Genomic DNA, 22,083 nt, shown 5'->3' on the forward strand with positions numbered 1-22,083 from the left:
CAAAGGTTCTCAGTCTGACTGGTCATGGCACTCTCCCTATCTGCGTTAATGGGCGGAGCATCGAAAGCGGCGATCAATTTGTATAAATAGGAAGCGTGATTTCTGCTGACGGCAGCACTGAACTGGATATTGCCTGACGGATTTACAGATGAGTTTTAGCCTATCTCTCTAAAATCTGGAAATGTAGTTATCCAAACACTAAGATCCATTTGAGACTGTTCTGCGCTAGTGTTCTCTCTGTGTTGCTATATGGGAGTAGCAAATGGAAGGTGAACACCACTGTTACGGAAAAGCTCCAAGCTTTCGTCAATACCTGTCTGTGCCGTATCATCGGAGTACGCTGTCCGACACTATCTCCAACAAACAACATGGTGGGAGCAAATGTGCTGGGAGTTGAATATCCTGCGTATAGTTTTCCTCTACTACCGTTCACTGTTGTTCGGCTAATTCGCAGCAATTCTCAGGGACATATATGTATGTGCTTAGATTGGCCCGAGACTTTCACTTAATTAGACCCCTGCACTTCCCTGGCAGAATAGAGGTTTATCAACAAAATTAAGTATAATGTAGCCAATTTTTAACCCAAATTAATACATTCCATTCGAACAGCTCATGAAACACAAATCAATACAGATGAAACTCGAGTTGTTCTTCTTTTTCTGCAAATATCCTTACAACACAATAATTTCACAAAAGCCGCTAAGGGTGTGTTCCAAATTCGAGTCGGAATTGGGACACTACATTTCAACAATCAACGTCAGGTTCATAGTACTCTCTTCTGCTTTCAATAAGTAACTATTGTATAATGTATCACCTCTTGCCATCATTAAATATTCACTTCTTTGGCCGATCCAGTTTTTCTAAATAGTCCTTCTTTTCAGTTGAACACTTGACATGTTTTTCATTAAAATGTGCTTGTTTGGCTTCTTACTTAACTCATAGAACTCCGCAGGAAATTCCCTCAAGTTCAAGATACATATTAATAGGAGAACGTTACTTTCTTCTTCTGTTCCATTTTAAATCAGACTCTTGAAGCCTCGCAATTAAACAACAGGACAAAGAATTCCTGTATCAGTGGGAAACTAGATCAATGTACAGCCACATCTGAAATTTAAGGCTTATGGGGATGTTTTACTCTTCGCTGTCAATTTAGATTCATTTGCATTCCGTTCATCAGATTGAAGTAGGGTTTAGTAAGGGAGCCTATTTTGCAATCCTTGGGCACTGGTTTCTTATGCATTTTCAATAATTTCAGAATGTTCGTTCAAAAACAGCAAATATGTTATACTGACTTTCGTCATCAAAAAAGGGATACTGTTCGAATTACTACCAGCTTCCGAGTCCCAACCAGCTTCGGGAAATCGATGAATTGCGGTCGATTCGGAAACTTATTTTGATTGAGCTTAAAGTGCATTCAAAATTGTAGGTAAGTTTTACTTAGTGAAGATACCATCTTATTCGTTCAATCCGTAGTGTAGCCTTAAAGTCTGGTCTTCCTTTCCACTTGCTTCTTGGCCACTCCAACATATCATAATGTGGCTGTTCGTCCTAACATTATTACACCGCGTAGTGTACCAGTAAATTCCACAACTAGATGATATCGCTAATATGCATATGAGATGGGGTAGCATCCAATGCAGCGGCATGAGTGTCGAGCAGAAATGAACAATGAGGCATCACGACAAGTCATCTGCTGTTTATCCTGACAAATAAGGATAACCGACAACGTGCAGTCATTGTCATTGTGGGGATCTCGATGAATACCTCAATGTTTATGGCATTATGGCGTGATGGCAATTGAAACGGATTGAATGTCCTTTTAGTGAACTATAGGCGAACGTGATGAACGAGTTGAATGATTGGCTGCTACATTGATGATTCGTATTATTACAACGTGTTAGGGACAAGAGGCTTTGATGGCATATATGCTCTTCTGTACAACACTTTTTCGCTATAACAACAGCTTTTGTCCTTTAAACGATAATGGGTGATTTATAAAAAAGGAGTGGAACATACATTCTATTGTTTTCCACATAACCGACGAGAATTCGAATTTAATTCCTCCGGTCCGGGTAACGAGACATAATTATCCTTAGCAATGCTGACAAACTATGAAAGGACTAACCACAGAAGCCCTTACCTTGCTTAAATTAAAAGTACAGATCAGATACTGCAAACAACAAAAGACTGAGGGCAGAATGGTATCTCAGATGTGTTCCTAGACTTCTTTTATTCTTTTCTCTTTCAGTTTCAATTATAAAATAGAAATCAATAACCGAAGAGGACGCTTCCAATTACCCTTCATTCTTTAGATTGCAATCTGCAAGAACAATGAATGAGGTCATTTAATATATCCACTATCGAGCCCCATCGCTCTCTTTCGCTCCCCCAATAAGTTAACACAAACAAAGAGCCCCAACTATAGAAAAGAGATGAATCAGAGCGAGATAAAGCGGACGAAACTAGCTGGCATCCTGCAACTATCTTTCTGAAAGACCGATGAGGCAAATTTCTGAATTTCTTGTTTCGTTAAAAATAAAATGGCCCCGTCTTTCCGTCCACCACCATTCAATGGTCCGACTTTGTATATTGTTGCTGATGATGATGACGGCGATGATATCTGCTAGAGTCCTGGTCTATGGTATCGTAAAGGATAAAGCGTTTCATTGGTAGAGCTCCTGGTTCCTGTTTTTGTCGGAGAGGACAAACAACATTACATAGTTCTTTGAAATTATTCAATGGGTATCTTTACGGAGATAAGTCCCATTCATGGAATCTAGTCGAAAAATCCAACTTTGATTAGGAGATAATTGCAGTGATTGAGATTGGCAATCAATGGGCCGTTTTAATAATTTTGATCTCATAATCCTCTTCATAAGTAGTCTAGGCTTTTATTGGCTGCTTGTCATCCTGATAACAGATACCCGCCCTTTACCCGTTTTGTAGTAATTATATATCGAATTTCGATGGACGGTGACCAGAGTCCTGGCTCAGTAGTGGCGCAGTCAACATTTCTCATTGCTGAAATTGGACATTTCACTTTTAGAAAAATTAATGGTATCGAATTTTACTTGACCTATTTGAGTAAATGTGAGTATGAAATCAGTGCCTTGGTGCATGAAATATGTACGTATCAGGAGCACATAATTCAGATACGGAATATTAAATTTGCAATTTGATCGCTTAGAAGTTTCGTTGTATGTATGTATCTCCACATTTTTTATAGGTTGAATTTTTTTTAGAAAAAATAGCAATTTAACCAGCTTTACCAAACGAAGGAGAAACGCAAAGTTCTGGCTTAGAAAGCTTACAATAATTAACTTTTACTATTTACTTTTTATTATTCAATGAAAAAAGTAGTTGAATTAACTTAGCATGTTGTTTCGTGTTAATCGGCTGAATTAAAATTAAGAATTTAAGAGTTATTTACTACGTAACTTACAAGTGTATTAGGGTGATGTAATATTCATTTTAGCGGCCAAAGGGTAGTATAGCCCACAGGACGAAAATGGTACCCACGACACAACGTAAAACCTAGGAAATGTCTGCTTAGCCAAGAATAACAGTTCTGTTACCAAATCCTATATAAACTTCTGCATTCTTTTTGAATGAAAAACTGGAGGGATGAAGCAGAGTCTCCCGCGTTTAAAAGCGGGGCAAACCGTGCAAACTGGCCTACCAGATTGAGAGCTGCGGAAGGCTGACAACTCTGCATGAAAAATGACTTGCTACAGAGCCACGGAATGAGCTTAGGACTGGAATGACAACACAATAACGGAAAAGATAAACCGTTTCCCAGATTCTTTTCCTGAGGTCATAATGGCCAGACCTGTCTCAAACGACTTTCAATTATCTCATTGACGACCACCATTCCTAAGATCAAGTAGATTTCTGATTTAGCATCAGCTAACTTCAAGCAACTAGGCCTTTATTATTGAAGGAAGTGTCTTAGTCTTTTCTAGGCCTGACTTGTTAGAGACTATCAATTAGATAAAAGATAATTAGGGATCTACGATCAGCTAGGGTATGTAAAATCGTTGGTCTTTCGTCAAATCGCCTTCAATAGTGCCGGAACCGACAACATCATCATCATCAACGGCTAAACAACCGGTATCCGGTGTAGTTCTGCCTCAATAAAGGTTTCCAGATATCCCGGTTTTGTGCCGAGGTCGACCAATTCGATATCTGGAAAAGCTGTCTGGCGTCCTGACCTACCCATCGTTCCATCTGAGGAGTCGTCCATTTTCATATAGGGGCCCAAAAATTCTTCAGAGGATTTTTCTCTCAAACGTGGTCAAGAGTTTCATGGAACGTGCACTCCCTGTACAGAGATGAAGCTGACGAGCAGCTAGCCGATACCCTGTCCCAATATAGGGCTAATGTAACAGCGTTACAGGAGATGCGTTGGACAGGGACCGATTTCCTGGAGACGAACTGCTGCACCATATATTATAGTGGCGATCCAGTAAACCATGTGCTCGGAGTAGGTTTCTTAGTCAGCCAAACAATGAAAACATAAGCGGGAGGCTATGCACTCTGCGCTTGCGAGGCAAGTTTAGAAATATAAGCCTCATTAACGTTCACGCCCCTACAGAGGAGATTGCAAAGTCGGAGAAGGATACCTTCTACCAGGCAGCAAAACGAACCCTCCAAGCCTACCCCAGGTATGATATCCAAATCATATTTGGGGATTTTAACAGCCAAGTAGGGGCAAACCCTGCAGTCAGGCTATACGTTGGCTCCCATAGCTTACATCAAAATAGAAATTATAACGGACTGCGGATTATTCAATTAGCAGGGTCACACGAAATGATTGCTGGAAGTACCTGGGTTGCGCGGAAAGCGGTCCACAAACATACATGGGCCTCTCCAGACGAGACCACTTTCAACCACATTGACCACGTCTTGATCGAACGCCGCTACCTCTCATCCTTGATGAATGTCAGAACGTATAGGGGGGCCAATATAGACTCGGATCACTATCTCGTTGGCATGGTGCTCCGAGCTCGAATAACAACACCACCTAGAATCCCCTCTGACAATCAGGTGAGAGTTAACACTGAAACCATCCACAACACAACCCTCCGTGTCACCTATAAGAGGGAAACGGATGCCGCAATAACCGCAGTGAACAAAAGACCTGGAGATGAAGCACCAACAAATGATCTTCACAACCACCTGAAGAACGTTATCATTGATATGGCCACAAACATACTTGACCCCAGCCGCAAAAGGAGTCGGAACGGCTGGTTCGACGATGAATGTAATCTAGCAACGGAACGGAAGAATGCCGCATACCGAGTAATGTTGCATTCTCAAACAACGCGGGCACGCGCAGTGACTTATCACTCCGTCGAGCGGAGAAGCGACTTCACAGACGGAAAAAGGAAGCCTGCGAGTACCGACAAGTCTGTGAACTAGAAAAGTACAGGGAGCAATCGCACCAGGCGCGGAAGTTTTACCAACAAGTCAGCAGGACGAAGCCTTATACACTTCGATGCTCATCCAGCCGAGACAAAGAAGGAAATCTGATTTCCGACAGAATGGGCATATTAGAGCGATGGGTTGAGTACTTTGATGACCTACTAAACAGCCAGAACATCGGCGAGTTGGAGGTCACGGCAGCTGAAGACGACGGACAAATACTGCCACCACCAAGTTTAGGAGAAACAGTCCGTGCAATTCATCGGCTTAAAAATCATAAGTCGCCAGGAGCTAATGAAATTACAGTCGAATTAATTAAATATGGAGTCGACCAGTTACACCAAGTGGTTCATCAACTTGTGCTCGAGGCATGGAACAGCGAATCAATGCCTGACGATTGGTAACGAGGCATTATCTGTCTCATACATAAAAAAGGAAATATCACACAGTGCAGCAATTATAGAGATATCATGTTGCTGAATACCACCTATAAGATATTCTCCGCTATCTGGCTAGGCGGGATAGCCCTATACGCCCAGAACATCATTGGCCCATACTAAAGAGGCTTCACTCCAGGCAAATCAGCAACAGATCAGGGTACAGCATAGTCAGGGTACAACCGTACACGGCCATGAGAGAATTCGGTATCCTGACGAAATTAATAAGACTGTCCTAGGTTGACCCGGACCAGTGCGCGAGGCCAGATAAAAGCAGCAGGATCACTCTCAAGATCATTGGACATCAACAACAGTCTACGACAAGGGGATGCCTTATCATGCGTCCTCTTTAACCTGGCCCTCGAGAAAGTGATCCGTGACGCTGATCTAAATGCAAGATATAGGATCCTCTTTAAGTCCACCCAACTATTGGCCTATGCTGACGATATCGATATCATGGGAAGCACCACCCGAGACGTATAAACTGCCTTCATCCAGATCGAGCAAGCGACGCGAGATCTTGATCATCATCAATGAAGGCAAGACAAAATATATGCTGGCAACGTCAGCACCGAAAACCAACCAACCAACGACACCAACCCGCACTGGTCGAACAGGAAGAATAAAGATAGGAGAATACAACTTTGAGACCGTTGACAATTTTTCCTATCTAGGGTCGAAAATCACAACCGATAACAACTGCGATGATGAAATCCGCGGACGGTTGTTGTCAGCCAACAGAGCATATTTCAGCTTACAAAAACTGCTCCGCTCGAAACGTCTCACCACAGGGGCGAAGCTCTTACTGTATAAGACAATGATCTTGCTAGTCCTCATGTATTCCTCGGAAAATTGCGAACTCGCCGCGTTCGAGAGAAGAATCCTCCGAGGAATTTCTGGCCGCCTGCATGAGGATGCACGATTCCTCAGCCTTAACAATGACGAAATCTATGAGCGATACCATTTATGGATAAAATCCGGCTCAATAGGTTACGGTGGACGGGTCACTTAATCCGTATGTATGAGGATGATCCAGCCCGGAAAGTCTATAAGGGCAATATCTATGGTAGAAAAAGAAGACGAGTCAGACCCTGCCTAAGATGGAGCGATGGCGTAGGCCAGGACGTCAGACAGCTTTTTGGGGATATCGAATTGGTGGACTTCGGCGCGAAACTACGATGTCTGGAGTTCCTTATCAAGTCAGACCTAGACTGGATACCAGTTGTTGCGCCGTTGATGATGATGATGATGATGATGATTTTCGACCCTAAATAGGAGAAATTATCAACGGTCTTTAAGTTGTAGTCTCCTATCTTTATTCTTCCCGTTTGACCAGTGCGGTTTGATGTTGTTGGTTGGCTGGTTGGTTTTCGGTGCTGATGTTGCCATTGTTGTGTGTCTTGCCTTCATTGATGTGTAGCCCAAGATCTCACGCGGTCTGCCCAACCTGGATCAAGGCAGTTTGTACGTCTCGGGTGGTTCTTCCCATGATGTCGATATCGTCAGCATAGGCCAGTAGTTGGGTGGACTTAAAGAGGATCGTATCCCTTGCATTTACCTCAGCATCCCGGATCACTTTCTCGAGGGCCAGATTAAAGACGACGCATGATATGGCATCCCTTTGTAGTAGACCGTTTTTGATGTCAAATGATCTTGAGAGTGATCCTGCTGCTTTTGTCTGGCCTCGCACATTGGTCCGGGTCAGCCTAGTCAGTCTTATTAATTTCGTCGGGATACCGAATTCTCTCATGGTCGTGTACAGTCTTACCCTGGCTATGGTATCATAAGCAGCTTTAAAGTCGATGAAATGATGGTGCTACTGATGTCCATATTCCAACAGTTTTTCCAACGCTTGCCGCAGAGAGAAAATCTGATCCTGTTGCTGACTTGCCTGGAGTCAAGCTTCTTTGGTATGGGCCAATGATGTTCTGGGCGTATGGGGCTATCCAGCCTAGCAAGATAGAGGAGAATATCTTATAGATGGTACTCAGCAACGCGATACCTCAATAATTGCTGCACTCGGTGATATCTCCCTTTTTATGTAAGGGACAGATAATGCCTCTTTGCCAGTCGTCAGGCATTGATTCGCTGTTCCACACCATGAGTAGAAGTTGATGAACATGGTCTAATTGGTCGACTCCATATTTAACCGATTCGGCTGTAATTCCATCGGCTTCTGGCGACTTATGATTTTCAAGCCGACAAATTGTAAGCACTGTTTTTTCTATACTTGGTGGTGGCACTATTTGTCCGTCGTCTTCGGTTGGCGGCACCTTCAATTCGCCGATGTTCTGCTTATTCAGTTGTTCTTCAAAGTACTCAACCCATCACTCCAATACGCCCATTCTGTCGGAAATCAGATTTTCCTCTTTGTCTCGGCAGGATGAACATCGAAGTGTGTAAGGCTTCATCCTGCTGACTTGTTGGTAAAACTTGCGCGCCTAGTGTGGGTGCTCCCTGTACTTCTCGAGTTCGCAGACCTGTTGGTTCCCTTAGGCTTCCTTTTTCTGTCTGTGTCGCTTCTTCACTTCCCAGAGTTCGCGGTAAGTCTCCGTACGGGCCCGCGTCTTTTGAGAATGCAACATTACTCGGTATGCGGCATTCGTCCATTCCGTTATTAGCTTACATTCGTCGTCAAACCAGCCGTTCCGACTCTTTTTGCGGCTGGGGCCAAGTATATTTGTGCCCGTGCTTATGATAACGTGGGCTTGTTGATTTGTTGTTCATCTCCAGGACATCTGTTAGTTGCGGTTATTGCGGCATACATTTCCCTCTTGTAGGTGCTGCGGAGGGCTGTGTTATTGATGGCTTCAGTATTCACTCTCACCTGATTATTAGAGGGGATTCTGGGTGGTGTTGTTGTTCGAACTCGGAGCACCATGCCAACGAAATAGTGATCCAAGTCTATATTGGTCCTTCTATATGTTCTGACATTTATCAAGGCTGAGAGTTAGCGGCATTTTGATCGGACGTGATCAATTTGGGAGAAAGTGGTCCCGTCTGGGGAGGCCCACGTTTGTTTGTGGACCGCTTTCCGCGTAAACCAGGTACTTGCAGCAACTATTTCGTGAGGCACTGCTAAATGAATAATTCGCAGTCCGTTATCATTGGTATCCCTATGTAAGCTATGGGAGCCGATTGATCGCCTGAATACGGGCTCTGTCTCTATTTGGATGTTAAAATCCCCAAGTATGATTTGGATATCATATCTGGGATAGGCTTCGAGGGTTCACTCTACTGTCTCGTAGAAGATATCCTTCCCCAACTCTGCAGTCTCCTCTGTAGGGGCGTGAACGTTAATGAGGCTTATGTTTCTAAATTTTCCTCGCAAGGGCAGAGTGCATAGCCGCTCGCTTATGTTCTCAAAGTCGATAACAACAGGTTTCATTTTTTGGCTGACTAAGAAATCTTCTTCGAGTACTTGTTTTACTGGGTGGCCGCTATAATATACGGTTCATTCCCTGCAATGCTGTTACATCAGTCCTATATTGGGACATTTTGCCGGCTAGCTGCTTGGCAGCTCCATCTCTGTACAGACAGCCCACGTTCCATGAGAAAATCGTTATTCCTTTTTCGTTGCGGGTTCATTGTTGTAAAATCCATCTTGTCCGAGGCTCCTGTTGTAGCTTCGTAACACGTTGTTTTCCACGTAGGGTTGTCAGCCCTACCCAACCGCCAACCTGGAGGACCAGTTGGTGCATTTTGTCCTGTTTTTAGGGGCGGAAGGCTCGCCTTCATCTTTTTCCGTCTGCAGCGTTTCGTTAAGAAAGAGCTCCCAGCGGTCACCACGTGGAGTTGGAGATAGGGTTTTTTTGTAGAGCTGTTGATGTTGATTCAGCAGGCGTTTCCCAGGTTTTATGCTTCATCGTGGGTACCAATCCACGTTTCGCGCTGGGACCTACACCACCCTTTGACCAACCATCACTTTGAATCAACAACACTTCCGAAAATGCGCTACCTTGAGCCATATGTTGATCCTGATTGAACTCGAGGCTATGTGTTTGATTGTTGCACTTTGCGGTATCAATATGTGGTCAACAGGTTCGACGCAATCTTTCAAGCTTTGCGAACCGACACCTGTGTGAGAGTTTGTGGTGGCGGAGAAATGGCCTAGTGTATACCCTGGTCTAGCGAAATATTCCAGATATGTTTATGTATCGTAGGGTTTCCATCAGCGGATATGCTGCTAACCATTGCAATTGCAGCTCGTCAATCATCCAGGTTGCCGCCCTTGGGATGGCATACACTCCAGACTGAAATTCTGTTACATATTGTCCAAAAGGAAAAGCTCATTTCTCGTTTTTATTCGAGAGGTGAATTTCTCTCCCGAAACTCTGTTCTGTTTTTGAATCATCGCTATGGAGGACTGCCGTATATCTCGTCACGAATTCTCTGGGACTTCCAAGTTTTCTCTACATTTCGGGGCAACTTCAGAGAAACGGAAGGCAGTATAAGAGTTGGATTCAGTTCTCCCAATAACTATTTCAATGCTCTGTGCCCCCCACGTCCGTTGTTTCTCGATAGATCGAAACAAATTAATCTATAAACTCCTCTCATTGCACTGCTTTGAATAAATATGTCCAAGGGCTGCAAATTGAGTAAGGCAGCGGATGTTGCGCTCACGACACCGTCAATACGCAGACAGACAATTCTTTTCAGTGCGACTAGTTCAAGGGGGTCATCCCGTGTGAAGACCGTTTTTTTTTTTCGCTTTTTTTATAATTTTTTTTTTTGTGAAAAACTGGATAAAGATACAAATACGAATTTTTAACCATATATTTACTAATATCTTGAACATGCGGGGTAATTTTTCCAGCTCGAGAGCATAGTTCTTATTGAAATACAGAGCAATTTATAAACCCACCTCCAAAAAAAGCTGCCACGCTAGAGGGCGCTGCGATCATTTCAACATTTAACTACAGTCCGCAAACTAGGATTATTAAAAAATATTAAAAGCGAAATTTTTATTCCGCAGTAACTTCGGTAGTGCGCCAGTTGATCATTCTTCGCATTCTTCAACTTCGCCCTCTAATGTTTAAACTTTTCGAACTGCATGCGGATGATGACCCCTGCCTTCCTTTGACAGCCAGGTATCCAACAACCGACATAGTATATTTAGTCCTACGCATATTCACAATAGCAGCTTCATCAGTGCGCTCCAAATGGAGGAGACCATCGGGGAAACATTGAGTGTAAATTTTGACTTCGTTCCCGGCTCAGCACTTTCTTCCAAGATACTCCCGAATAATAGAATATTGTCGTCCTGACATTTTGCCCCCTTGGAAAAAACTTACATGGCATCAGAAATGAGGTGCAGCTCACGCATATGTGCTGTTTTTTCCCGCCTTCGTGTCCATATTCCTGCGTTAGGGAGGTTGATATCGCTTTCACTAATTACTTCCTTCCTGGCGCACTATTCCTAATCCCCGCAAGACGCGTGGATGAAGAGTCTGTTTTCTTCCATCTGATTTCTCTGGACATTACCGCATCTAGTGGTGCAACCACGTCCATGTCCTCATTTCCTTGGTGCTTCACTTTCCTCCACAGCGCCATCCTCTGCCGCTGACATGAAGGCTGTCAGTTTCACGGTGTTCGCGCCGCTTGGCTACATTTTGACTTACCCTGCGTCAACAGTTTCTCTTTTTTCCGCTCTTCTTGGTAAGGTTGAAAGAGAGGGTTCAGACAGGCAGGACTCAGCCTGTAGTCCCCTCTTCTGAAGCTTCCTTTCGCCGAGCCTTCCTCTTCCGCTTACGAGTAGATTTGGGTAACAGTACCTCGAACTGGCCGGATTTCGAGTTGCTCCTAAAAGAAGAGCTGTCGTACTTTCTGATTGACGGCGCTGTAGGCACTAAATCTAAGCTTTCGATTGAGTTGGAATGAATTTGGTGTGGCATCCAAGATACACGCCTTGGCGTACCATCATAGGCAAGCAAATAGTAAATGTTCTCCTCCGCAGTAGGAACAGCGTTTTTTTATGGGTTTTGATTGCAAATCAAAGAGCTTGCGCTTAGGGGAGCTGATTGCTTAGAGACTGTGATTTAATTGAGAAAAGTAGTTGCTACCTTTTACGAGGTCTGCCGAACTTCCGCATCACAGCCCAAGTGTCATAAATCCATTTCCACACTTGTAGTCTGTAGTACTCCATTACTACTTGTCTGGTGTTCGTTCTTCTGGATTATTTGCTACCGCATCCTGTGCGATCCTTTACAAATAGACAGCACACATCGTACTTTTGAGATGTCTTGTGAGGACTGATTATTATTATTACGGTAGTATTACGGCCCAAAACCACTAAAGAGTGGTCAAGAAAAAATGGGGTCTTGGTTAGCCGTAATTTGGGCAATTTGGGCAATTTGGGCAATTCTTGTTAGACTAGAGGCTGACGCCATCCGGACTTTGTTTACGAATGACGACTCCCTCATGCGGAGAAATTCCAGCAGGGTTGGTCCTTCGTTCTCAACGCTCGGATGGTCATACATTTCTGATTTTATATGGATATCATAGGGCGGGTTATTTGCTGTATAGTGCATGCACGAGTTTCCATTGTTTGAAAAAATATTTCCTAATAAGCCCCTCCAGCTTTCGCTAGATATTTCGAAGTCTTATGGGTTGCTTCGTTTTTTTTTTGCAATTTTTCGAGAAGTTCTCGACCTCTCTGACGATCCAAGTTTGATCCCTTGGCTCCATTTGGTGACAAGAAAGATATTAACGCTATATATGTAGAATGACCACCACTAACAACATCCAGGATGACGCACCAATTGAGGAATTGACCTATGAATATGTAGGTTAAAGAGAAAACCAAGAGGAGATAAGACTTTGCTTGAAGGAATAAGGCTAATCTTAATACCCGGGAAGAGATGATTTCAACCTTGAGACTGTGGCAATTGAGACTGAGACTACGATAACTTAGACTTTGAGAGATCAAATTTTCGCAAGCTGTCTTTCGATTTGAAGTCCGGAGAGAATAATCACTCACATTGGTACGAATTTAATGGGGTTCGCTCAATGGGAATTTAATATACGCTAATGAAGCAATATAGGATGCAGACGATTAATATTGTGCACATCCTATGATAAATAAACAAATAATTTGATAAATTTCCGTGCCAAGCTAGAATCCTGGTCGATTCCCTTGAGTGAGCAGTTAAATTAGGGATCATCATTTTGCTGAATGGTTTCACTCCTGTCTCCCGCTCCTTCCATGCGCTCAAAGAGTTGCTCACCTGCACGGTGGATAAACAGGCGAGCTGTTTGGTAAATATTCCGTACTATCACTCAATTACGTTTGTGCTGGAAGTGTAGCAAGTTGTCGGGTTTTATAACCCGGTAGCATGCAAATCCATGCTTAGAAGTGTTTACCCTCAAAGGAAGAAAAGTGGGAAACCAGTTCAATTGCCTTCACATGATATTTGATTGGCATTGAAGCTATCGGCGGTGGCAAACTTCTATTTTTGCGAAATATAGGGCAATGGATCATGAATTACAAACGGCACACATCAAAGTCGTGTAGGAGTTCGATTTTTATTATTCCTATCCTCCGCTGAGGCGAGAATATGAAGCCATAACTTGCGCCCGATTAGAAGATTATCTCACCCCCATTTTTCGCTGCAGGAGATTTCATTTTCTTGAAATTAAATCCAGGCCAAAGATACATATTTAATTGTACGTGGAGTGGAATGTCTGTTAATGTATTCTCACGAGCGAAGCGGGCCAAAAATTTAGTTTGGGAATTGTCCGAAAATTCTCATAAGAGAGCTCGAAGGGCAAAATTGGACCGGTGCCAGTTGCAATTAGCAACAGTTCAAGTAGTAGTAAAAAGCGATAAATCACTGCAGCACATTCTCCCCGGGATTTCAGAGGATTCTAAATTATGACTCTTTCATTCCCCATCTCCAGTTCATATGTGTCTGGGGTTTGTGTGCATGCATACGGGGATGTGTGTAATATATTTTTATTCGGTCAACGGATTAAAATCATAGTTTATTGTCCCTGCAACCATAGGCGAGGGGTTTCTTCGCCCCAGGATGAGGCAGCGATAAAAACTTTCTGCACTGCATTGGGGCAACTTTTGTTCAAGTCGATTTTGAGGCCTGCGGATTAGAAAACAAAAGATGATACTTTAATGGGGGCAGTAACACAAGAATGCAGATTCTGCTCCTTCCATCCGTTCACTCTCATACTCCTGCAGCGATTTGAGTAATTGTTTTGAATTCTTGTTTAACTTCTTGGATTGGGTGAATCGATAAGAAAGAAGGACTCTTACAGCTCGTCCAATTATATGCAAATGAATCCATTAACTCTGAAGGGCTTTTCATAGTTTTCTTGACTTGTTCAATTAATTGGTGGCGAAAGTGTCTCGGTTCGGTTCACTTACGAAAAGGTTAATAAACGGAAAGGATGAACTTTCATTGTTCGCAAGGCGTGAGGCTTGAGTTCGGCAAACGTGGCATTTCGGATGAACGAGTCTAGAGTACATTTTGGATAATCTGGCTGCCGATGAAGGTACTCATCCCGTGGGAATCTTTTGATTTGTGACTTGATAGGAGTAGTATATCATATCAGTACCCTTGTGTAAAGTGTACTTTCTTATGAAAGTTTATACTACTGCCGGTCTGTAAGAAAGAAGGGGCAGGTGGAAATGATTTTTCTACTGAAGCTATGCTGTAGTGACGAACATGCTACATTTACACAAAATAACAAATTGATCGAATATGAGTTTAGAGTGCTAAAGCATTACCTTTGCCAGGGGGATCAGCAGAAAATCGAACAATAGTATCATTCATTTTGGCAGGGCAGCAGGTTCAGTACGGATAACTAGACGGAGAGATATATGTTTAGCCTCGGTCGCGGTTGCTGACCGGTTGACAATATATCGAACTCGTGGAAAAAATGTAGTCCCTTTGAAAAAACTTCCATTAGACAACAACAGGCAGGTCAACTGATCGTAGTAGTGCCCAACCAACCCAATAAACAACTAAACTTGCTTTTTCTTAACTGTAGACTAAGGATGAATACGAGAAAAACAGGACAAACTGTGCCAAAATGTTCTCAAGGATGGGGGTTGGTGTAGGGATGACAACTTTACCTGGCGGAAAACTACGCAAGGGACTCCGTAGGAAGAAAGGGGAGGATGGGAAACCGAAGAAGTCTATGAATTTGAGAAGTACACCAATGTATCAGGTGCAAAGTTTTATTAAAAGCTCCGAAGGATGAAGCTATATACACCTCGATGCTCATCCTGCCGGGACTAAGAGGCAAATTTGATTCCCCACCGTATAAACCTATTGGAGCGTTGGATTACGAATTTTGACGAAGTTCAAAATAATCAATTGAAGGCGACAAAGAAAACCCCTCACCACCAGGCATGGAAGAAAAGTCTTTTACAATCCATCGGCTTATTAATTATTAGTCGCCAAGAGTTGACGAATTACAGCTGAACTCGTTAACTACATATGGTTCTAGTATATTATTTTGTGGAGCATCCACGCGGTATCGCTGTTGGTTTCCGGCTGCCTGGATAATTTTTCAGGAAGGTTCCACTCTTCCTCCACTATTCTATCCTAAGATCTATCTACAGTACCTTCCGTTTATGATTAGCATGTCCACGATCAATCAAGTTTTCGAGGTATTCCTGCCTTCTAGGCTAACTTCAGTTAACATCTTCACCACAGCGGGAAGCAAGAAAATACCCCTACGGTTGACGCACTCAAGATGAATACCCTTCTACGGACTCTTAACGATCATCACTTTCTTCCACTCTTTGGGAAAGATTTCAGATTATCAGCGTTTTTGAATGAGTGGAGTTAGCAACTATGCAAAGATGAAGGCTCGGCAAGGAAAAGTTGGACAGGGAGACTGTCATGCCACTCGCATTTACATCAGCACCACACATCGCTTATTCCAACGGTAAGGTTAAGTTAAAAAGAATGTATGAAAGTATCCCTTGCTTTAGACCGCTGTCGATAGTAAGAGGACTCGAGAGGGATCCTGCGACTGAAGTCGATGGAATGATAGTACATTTGAAGAAATGATTAATAGCAAAGAATATATTATATATAACGTAATAGCTCTCTAATTAGTAGAGCGCGAAAATCCAATTTTTAAAGTTTCTCCAGGGTCTCCAGGTTTGGGGTTGGGTAGGGCTAACAACCCTGCACAGAAAACCGAAGTTATGAAGCCACGAAAGGAGTCTCGGATAGGATGGATTTTACAACGACAAACCCCGCAATGGAAACGGAACATCGATTTACGCATTTTCTCATGTAAATTGTTCTCCCCGTACAGACCGAATGCTGCTCAGCAGCTAGTGGATAACCTGTCCCAATATAGGACTGATGTAACAGCGCTGCAAGAGATGCGCTAGACGGTCCCTGGAAAAGAGCCACTACACAATACATTATAGCGACCAGCCAGTAAACTAAGTGCTCGGAGTAGGTCTCTTAATCAGCCAAAAATGAAACCTGCTATTATCGCGTTTGCGAGGCAAATTTAGAAATATAAGATTCATTAACATTCCTATGGAGAAGACTGGAGAGTCGGAGAAAGATACCTTCTACGAGGCAGTTGAGCGAACCCTGAAAGCCTATTACAGGCATGATATCAAAATCATATTTGGCGGCATTAACAGTCAAGTAGGGACGGAGCCCGTATTGAAGCGATATTTTGGTTGCCATAGTTGTTCATGATAACGGACTGCAGATTATGCAGTCAGCAGTATCGCATGAAATGGTTGTTGGAAGCACCTGGTTTACGGAGAAAGCGATAGAAAAACATACGTGAAACTCTCTAGATGAAACCACTTTCAATCAAATTGACTACATGTTGATTAAACGCCGTCACATTTCAGCCTTGATAAATGTCAGTGCATATAGGGGGGCCAATATAGGCTGGGATTATGATCTCGTTAGTATACTGCCCCGGGCTCGAATTAGCTTTTAGTGATATCGAATTGGGGCAAAACCGTGGTGTCTGGAATTCTTTACTAAGGCAGGCCTAGACCAGATACCGTTATTGCGCCGTTGATGATGATGAAGAGATGTCCTGTAGATGCAGTATGAACAAATGATCTTCATAACCAGCTGGACTACTTTATCGTTGACGCGGCTACAGACTTTCTCTCCCCAGCCGCAAGAAAAGTTGGAATAGTTGCTTCGACGATGAATGTAGACTAGCAGCGGAGTGGAAGAATTTCGCATACCGAGTAATGCTGCATTCTCAAAGAACGCGGGCACACACAGAGACTAATCACGAACTCCATCAGGGGGAGAAGGGATTTCATAGACGGAAAAAGGAAGCCTGGTCGAAGAAGCAAGTCTGTAAACTCGGAAAATACAGGCACCAACCGCGCCAGGTGCGCGAGTTTTACCACCAAATCAGCAGGATTAAGCCTTACATACCTCGATGTTCATCCTGCCAAGACAAAGAGGGAAATCAGATTTCCGATAGAATGGGCATATTCGAGCGATGGGTTGAGTATTTTGATGAATCGCTCAACAACCAGAACATCAGCGAGTTTTAGGTCTCGCCAACTGAAGACGATGGACAAATGCTGCCACGACCAATTATAGAAGAAAAAGCCCGTGCAGTTCATGAGATTAAAAATCATAAGTCACCAGGAGCCGATGGAATTACAGCCAAGCGGTTCATGAACCGATGCTCAAAGCAGTAGAGGACCATCTATACAATATTCTCCGTTATCTTGTTAGGTTTTATAGCCTCATAAGCTCAGAACATCATTGGCCCATACCAAAGAGGTTTCACTCCAGACAAATCAGCACCAGGTCAGATTTTCTGTGTGCACCAAGCGATAGAAAAACCGTTGAACTGTGGTCCTCAGTTGCACCATATTTTCATCGACTTCAAGGCTGCCTATGACTGAATAGTCATGGCAACACTTTACACGGCCATGAGAGAATTCGGTATCCCGACGAAAATGATAAGACTGACTAGGCTGATCCTAAAAAATGTCCGAGGTTAGATGAAAGCAGCAGGATTTCTCTCGGGACGCCAACAGCAACAACAACGGTCTAAGACGAGGAGATGCCCTATCAGTGATTGGGGATGCAGATATCAATGCTAGAGGCACCGTCTTCTTCAAGTCCACCCAACTACCGGTCTTTGCTGACGATATTAACATTATGGGAAGAACAACCTGCATCCGAACGAGCCGGCAAGCCCTCGGGCTGTACGTTACTGACGCAAGACGAAGTACATGGTGGGAACGTCAGCTCCAAAGAACAAAGAATCACCACCATCGAATCGCAATGGTCAAACGAAAACAATAAAAATAGTAGACTACAACTTCGAGACCGTTGAAAATTTCTCTTGTTTGAGGCCGAAAATCACAACCGGTAACAGCTATGACGATAAATTCCGCACACGGTTGCTACTGCTCGAAACGTCTCACCTTTGTGTCAAAGTTTTACTGTACAAGACAATGATCTTGCCAGTCCCCACGTATTCTTCAGAGACTTGGATCCTGAGGAAAAAAATCACGAACTCTTGAGAAGAATCCTCCGAAGAATTTTTGGCCCCCTACATGAGGGTGGACGATTCCGTAGCCTACATAACGACGAAATCTATGAGCGATACCATTGGTGGAATTGGTGGACCTCGGGGCAAAACCGGGGTTTCCGGAGTTCGGTACTAAGGTAGGCCTAGTAACGATACCCGGATACCTGTTGTTGCGACGTTGATGATGATGATGATTCTTAGAAGTTAATCAACAGAAAAATCTGAAAAAGAAACTCATGGTGGTACCTACATACGACATCGAAGTCTCAGAATACGCATATCTATCCAAATAGAGTTGATAATACTCGTAGTGTATTAGTGCATTTTCTGCAGATTCCGTTTATGAGTATGTTAATAAATATATACCACAATATCGGGCGTAATCACGAGAAATTTAATGGAAATTTTCACAAAGTCTTTCATATCCCAAGCGCCGCGTTTTTGGTTTCCAATATGTTTACGTGAATGATAGATGATGCCCCGTTATTAGTCATCAGGCAGCGATTCGCTGTTCCACACCTACTCGCCTATATTTTCGTTGTTGGGCATTTCATCAAAATATTCATCCCATCAGAATTCGTTCATTGGCGTAGCAAGATGAGTTCAGGTGTATATGGCGTGATTATTTTATTAAACGCTAAAAAGGAAGACTGCTGCAAACCAGCAGGGATATAAATTGGGAGACCATCAACCTGCTAAACTGACGCAATTGTCCATAAACCTTTTGTTAAGGTGTGGTTGTATTAGATACTTGCACGGAGAAGCCTTTCTACAAGGCGAAGTGGGACTCAATATTGTGATGCTGCACATTCTCCAGTATGCCTAAAATTCACTCAGGTATTCATCATTGAATAATTGTCCAAAAGCCTTTAGATAAATCACATTAAGAAGAAAAAGAAGAAGAACTACAAGAAAGAAGCTTGAGAAAAATAAAAGCAAGTTGTTTAGCGAAATAATGGAGATCCTTCAAAGGACTCTGCCTAAAGACGAATATAAGGTTTAGGTGGTTCTTTGAAGGGTTGTTATGTGGTTCCTCAAAAATTATACAAAAGATTACATGAACTAACTTTAAAATCATTCAGCGGGTATTGCCGTTGCAAGGGAGAGATGGCGGTTACAATAGAAGAGCATTATCGGGTTGGGTGAAATTTTTATTGGTACCTAAAGCCTTTAAATCTTCAAACGAGTCATCCTGTTATTGTCCGATCCCGGGTTTCACCCTCGCGATGTTCCACATGCCGGGAGAGCGCCGGGTTGGTGCACACCGGCATGTAGCGCAATTTTTACGCAGTGTATTGATGGTCACTCGCGAGAAGTTTCCTAGGACTCGCCACCCCTCCACTGACGGTACTAGAGATTCCGAAGCAAAACACACACACTTTCTTCGCGGCCTGGGCGCTGGAATGTTGGCGCCGATTTGGTGTTTAAAACCACGAGTCCAGTTCTCATCACCATTTGCAGGATCCGCTTTCCTCGGGAGTCTGACTGACGCATGCCCATTGAAGGGTCCTAGCGTTTAAGTAACCTCCTGCAAGGATTCGCCAGCCCGTGGCAGAAGTTGCGACGCCCAGGACATCAAGCCGGCGCCGATAGTCCGGCATCGTCCCAATCGGAAATGGACAAACGCTAAAAAACGTTATCTCTAAATACCAGACAAGGCCCTCCATTCGGCCTTGGGCAAGAACACAAAGCCGAACGCGTCCCGCACCTTAATGGCAGCGGCAAGATGCGAGATGCCACTAGATCGGATTTTACCTCGGCAGCGAACTGCGCTAGCAGCTCATGCGCGGTTGCACTCCGGTGCATATTAATTTGGTGAATACTGATCATGCTAGTCGCATCCTAGCCCTTTATAGTTCTGCTTGAAAAATGCTGCTCGCTGTGCAGGAGTATCGCATGCCGTGCGGGACTTCTACCACAGCGACTTTTTTATCGTGAACGTCCACAGAAGTGATACCTTTTCAAGCATGGGTTACCTCTGCACATTCACGCTTTATTGTCTCCTCCACTTTGACCTTTTCTTAGGAAGCACATCGGCTCTAGACTAGAAACGAGACCATTCTCCACCAGCAGTCCCTTGACACAGAAGGCACTCTCGCTAGCCGTCTTCGGGCCTAGTTCGATAAAAACTCCGTTACCCTCCGTTTTCCGTAAGGAAGACATTTCTGCTTAATTATCTTTGGATTTCGTTTCATAGTGGACTTCCACAACTGTCTTGCTTTGCCTTCCCTTGAGCAGACGGTTTAGTCCTTCGTGTCCTCGTATTTTCTGCTTGCATAAGGCAGACGGGTCTCTGGCAGCGTAGAGAGTTTTTTCCTTTTGTTCTTCTTGGGCGTCTTTTTTGGGCGCTGGAAACTACTTGAATAAATCCTGCCTCCTTCAGGCACATTTCCCCCTTGCTGCTTCTTTCCCAGTTTACTATGCAGGGGGCTATCTGTGATTCGTTTGGCGCTTACAGTGTTCTCAGCGGGAATTGCGGCTATTTCTGTTTTCTCACTGATGTTCACGTCGGCCTGTAGAAGGAGATGCGATCCAGTAGTTCCTTCAGTTCCATCAGCTCGTTTTTGACGCCTTGGCTGACGTTCTTCTCGAACGACCGCGCATTTCCTGATGAGTCTTTCTTCTTCGGCTCTGGTCAGAACGGTCGACTGCACTTCCACTCGGTTCGTGTCCGAGTCCACACGCTCAGGACTAGCGATCTGGGTTGGGCTTTTTTCCGGAACAGGGACACTGTAGGGTATTAGAGTTGCCGTTCCCGTACCGTCTGTCGCGTCACTTTGTAAGGCTTCTTGTTTATTTAGGTGTCCTTGGCATCACATCGCGAGTTTCAGCTTTTACTGCCACTTTCGCTTGCCGACCCATTTTCATGCTGCGCCCAAACGCAGTCAGCTCTTCCTCCATTCCCCCCTCATATTTCGTCCAATATTTTAGTTTTGTTATGTTTGTTTCCCATGAAAACGTCACCATCGCATCTGTGCAAGGGAGCGGGCTGCGTTAATACCGGTTCGATGCGTACTACCCGGCCAGGGTCTCGAAGGGGCTGGGTTATTATTCACGGCACAACTACTACCTTGGCCGAGCTAGGCTCACATCACCCATCGACGTCAGCAGAGAACTGTCGACGGCTCGGGGGACTCCTAGTGCTCCATTGTGTACTACTCATTCGTGGTTCGCTCTTCCCAACGCAGGTACACTATCAGCAAGGGGGACATAACTACTTATACCTCGGAGACGACATTCCCTGTATCGTGAGTGGCCCGTTAAAAATAGTTGACTATCTTTGAGAGGGAGAAGGAGTAGGTATGGAAAGAACATTAACCACTACCGACCAGAACGAAATAAACGCAAAAGCAGAGTGGCTTTTACGTACTAAACTGTTTTCTGCGTATCTTCATTGGTATTGATTCCCATTTGTATCACGGTGTTAGTGCTGTATTTGTAATAGAAATTTTCGAGTTTGGTGCACATCAATCATAGATGGCGGCGATCCGAATAATCTGACAATGTCACTTCAACCTCTTACAATAAACAAATTCATTTACAGAGACCGAAAAATGGCGGATTAAATATCCATTCCCATACCGTATCAAACAGAGATCTATGAACTGTAATAATGTATGATTCCTGCTTTTACCAAGTACTTGGTAGGATGTCAATCTATCAAAGATCAAGCTCATAATCCTGCTCAAAGGACAGATGAAATTTC

Source organism: Hermetia illucens, chromosome 4 (assembly GCF_905115235.1).
Source record: "Hermetia illucens chromosome 4, iHerIll2.2.curated.20191125, whole genome shotgun sequence".
Taxonomy (NCBI): Eukaryota; Metazoa; Arthropoda; class Insecta; order Diptera; family Stratiomyidae; genus Hermetia; species Hermetia illucens.